The following is a 4,491-nucleotide window of genomic DNA, read 5'->3' as shown; positions in this document are numbered from 1 at the left end:
TTACCAGATCTGTGGAGGAAAACAAATTCTTCTTACTGATCTTTTATGTGAACAGTCTACTTCTATAGAGCTTAAGAAAACTTTATATAATGAAGTACTCTCCCCCCCCCCCCCCCCCCCCCACCTTACAAAGTATACTAAAGTATACTAAATAGTATACTAAATGGCTCTTTTAGATTTGATTGTATCTGTCAGGGTTGGGTTTTTTGTTTTTTTTGTTTTGTAAAAAGCCATTCTAAGAGTAATTGTCCTGAATTCACAATGTAGTAGTCAAGAGATTAGCTGAGTGACAAGACAATTCCTTTTCTTCCAACATGCAATTAATCTCAAATCTCCATACCCCCTTCTTTATTATATGAATTTAATACTCTAATTTTGTGATGTCAGAACATCCTCCTGTCACCCCTCTCTTCCTGTATGCTTATCTGTATTTTGACTGGTTTGCATGTCAGCAGTTCTTTTATATTTGAGCAGATAGTGGAAAAATTCTGAGGAAAGGAGGTTGATGAGACTACTGGTATACTGGGGGAGAAATGTTTTTTCCTTAGTATCCTTTCCACCTTATGCTTGCAAATTGTCTAGAGTATTACAGTTCAGTGTTAGGGTTGCCAACATAAATTTTTAATCTTAACATCATTTTACATTTTATTTTATTTTATTTTTTAATGTTTATTTTTGAGAGAGAGAGAGAGGGAGACACAGAAGCAGAAGCAGGCTCCAGGCCCTGAGCTGTCAGCACAGAGCCCAATGCGGGACTCAAACCCACGAGCCGTGAGATCATGACCTAAGTCAAGGAGAGACACTAAACAGACTGAACCACCCAGCACCCCCATTTTTAATTAATTTAATCTGATTTTAGGAAAAGTGTTAGCAGTTTAACTTTTCTAGTTTGTTTTTGTTTTTGTTTTTAAATAAACCTACTATAAGAGTCCTACCCTTACTTTCTAAGAGGATCAAAAATGTAGGGGAAGCTTGTAATATCCTGCTCAGAAAGGTTACCTTGAAATAAGAAAATGCATTTATCTTAAATATGTTGAAATTTTAATATAATTCTAGAACAATATACATACACCTTTTATTGGGAGAAGATATATTTAGGAGGCATTGGTTTTGATCCTTTGTATCTGTTGCTATATCGAAACCTCAAACAGTAGAAGAAAACAGTATTGCTAAAATCATAATAATTATTGTTTGAAGAGCATTTGTAGCCTCAGTCATTGCTGCAAATGGTTCATTTTTCTCTACTATTCTTTGTATTCTTTCTCTGGAAATTCCCAGAAGTGGGCTCAGTTCCCTTGAGTTGGAAGGATTAAAAAACATCTACACCTTTAATACAGGCAGCCAGTTGATGTAGGGTTACTGAAATTCACCTCTCCAGAATTCTGGCTTATAGAAATAAACAAGTTTTTTTGGTTGTTGAACACAGGTTTATTGGTTATCTGTGTACTGTGTGTTGTACCCCAGTCTATAAAAATGAGCAAGATGTGGCTGTTAACTTCTTGGAAACTGTCATCTGGAAGGGAGGACAGACAAGCCACAAGGCCATGACTGCAATGTCATAAGTGCTGTGAGAGCCCAGAACGGGTCTCAAGCTAGCTTGCTGTAGTTTTTGTAAGCCCAGTTACAACTTGCAAAATTGAACCAGCTTTTCCCTTCTTCTAGATTCTGCTTTTCCTTCCTCAGATTTGATTATTAGCTCATTTGTGTGATTTTTAATCTGACTTCAGTATTATTGAGTGAATCTTGAAGTGCTCTCATATGCATTAAGTTGTCCATACCTTTCTGAAGCAAAATAAAAGTTATTTTATACAATAAGACACTGTTTATCTGAAGAGTTGGGTTGATGAAAGAATTTGGCTGGTTGTTCTTGACCTCTCTAAACATATAATATATGGGGTGACAACGTGCAAAGCATTAATATGGTAAAATACCCTGAATATTAAAAGTATGCTGACTGGTGTTACTCTCCTTTGAAGTAAGACATATCACAATCTTGGGGCCTCAGATTCAATATTAACATTACTTTTAGTTTACCTAAAGATGTAGGTTAAGATGTAGTAGTTTATACTAACCCCCAGAAATACTTACATGGGTGTTAACATTTTCAAATACCTTCTAGCAACCAAGCATGTACAGTGTCTCAGAGGGCCAGACATAAATGTTTGGATGACCTCTGCTTTTCTGTTCTCACACAGTCTGTCTTGTGCTCCAGAAGATTTGTCCACGTCTACAAGTAGCTATACAGTACAAAGAAGAGCAAGAGTGCTGTTGTGTGTGTGTGTGTGTGTGTGTGTGTGTGTGTGTGTGTGTGTGTGTGTGTTGGGTGGGTAGTTGGGTGGGAATGGGAAGCCACACTGTAGTAGCAATTCAGCTGGGGGATTAAGTGGGATTTGAAAGAGATTGGGGGAGGAAAGTCAAGAAGAGAACGCTGACCAAAGACATGTGGGTAAGCTTCTATCTATGGGTAGTATTTTCTGGGTAATTAAATCATTCAGTATAGGCCTATGAGTTGATTAAACATTTTTTGTGTCCAGGACTAGTTAAATCTCAGATGAGTCAGAAATCTGAGTCCATAATGAAATACAAACTATCTCAACAAAACTTTGTTCATATTCCTTTGCCCATATCTATTATAACACTGAAAATACTTGTTATGACAGACAATATGTAATTTTTGGAGTTCCTAGGAAGGATAGTGCCTTCTTTTTAAGGGAGACCTTCATTTATTCCGAGCATTTTGTTCAGTGTATGCAAAAACAACCCCCACCCCTCCACAAAATTTCCCCAGTAATCTCCCCAGAATACTGGACCCAGTCTATTTCTCACAGTGTATACCTTTCAAACCCCATGATTTTAGGTGGTAAAGTGATCCTTCTTTGGTTTTTATACTATTTCTAGGACTATAGTACCCATTTTACTCTTAATGTTGGATTGTAGTTTGTTTTCCTTAACCCGTATCACTCCAGAATCCCCTTCATAGAAGATGAGGGGAACATTATAAAATCCAAGTATTCCTCAGGTCTTTCCAAGATGAAGTTTTAGTTTGGTAGCTTTTTACCTTTCTGTTTTTTTGGAAGCTCAGTTAATAGCCACACCTTCCCTTTCAATGAAGAGCCACAGGAAGGAAACGCAGACCATTTAAATGTCCCTTGAATGGGGGAGGGTTTGTTTCTTTATTCTAAAGGACCCTCTGACCTGCGGATCACAGACAGACATGCCATCTCTAACTTTGATTTTCATTGTGCACTCCTTCCGAGAATCCTCCCTGGACAATCTCAGAAGCAGCCAGCCCCACTGTGGACTTCCTTGCAGCTGTGAAGAAACTGGCAGCCACCTTCTGAGTGATCCACCCTTTGGAATGAAGTGCAGTTGTCAAGGTGGCTTTCTTCTGTGGATTGCACTGCACTTGGGGCAAAGGGGAAGTGACAGAGGTGAGATGGGGGAAGGGAAGGTTATGACCCATAAATACAAGTGGTCAGACATCCAAAACACGGAGAGCTTTTATTTGTTGGATGCTGAAGGAAAAGCAGCCCATTGGGAAGTCCTGTTGAGCACCTCATTGAAAGTAAACTGCCACGTGTTTACAGGCATGTTCCAGATCTTCTCTCTCAAAAAAAATAGGTTTTAGGAAGTTGCAGGTTTTGATAATGGCAAGAAATAATGCTGACTTTCACACCCAGAAATTTCCGAGTTACTATCAGAAAGGATAAGCAGCTGTTGCCATAAATGTCAGGCCACACGTTGCAGTCGCTACTGTATTACTTGTTCTTTAGCAGAATTTCATCTTCTGAGAATGGTTGCTGCTGTGTGTTCTCCATATGTACCCAGGTATGTGTTGAAAGTGTTCCGGTTTTCAGAAGTTACTCTTAGAGAGGTACCTGTTTTACACCCATATGTTGTGTGAGTGAAGTCCCTTTCAAAGCTTCTTCAAGGAAACTGCTACTCATGTTTTCTAAGATGAAGTAGCCTGAATATCAGGTGTTAGAGGCACATGTGCTGTCTTTCCTAATGAAGGGCTGTGAGAACTTTCTTTACGTTGATCTGAAACTTAATCCTAATAAGGAGGACTTCTATTTGGTGTAACGGTAGTATGCTTAAAAAGTTACACTTCACAAACATTTTTGTTTTATGGGTTGTAGTCCTGAGGAGATCCACATTTCGACACACCTGTAACCCCTTTGTGACATGGCAGCACACGGGTTGGGATGCTCCGTTTTAATTTTTTTTTTTTTAAACTTGTCTTCTGGTAATTCTTTCATTAAATATACATTGAGCACCTGCTCTGTACCAGTAGCTGTTCTGTGCTTCTGGGCGGAACATTTAATTTATGTCTAGTTTTTCCCCAGATTTTGAGCTGGAAGACACTTCGGGGGTCTTGTTCAGCAGATGTGTGAGTCCGTCCCAGAGATGTTAAGGTTCTCAAAGGTTCTTTTGCTAACGGGAGACCTGGCACTTGAACCCAGTCCTCTTCTAACTCTTGGATGTTTGCCC

The sequence above is a fragment of the Lynx rufus genome, unplaced genomic scaffold, assembly GCF_022079265.1.
Source record: "Lynx rufus isolate CCGP_SWC_20201006 ecotype Redwood Valley unplaced genomic scaffold, mLynRuf1.p SCAF_10, whole genome shotgun sequence".
Classification (NCBI taxonomy): domain Eukaryota; kingdom Metazoa; phylum Chordata; class Mammalia; order Carnivora; family Felidae; genus Lynx; species Lynx rufus.
Note: the sequence above shows the minus strand (reverse complement) of the source record.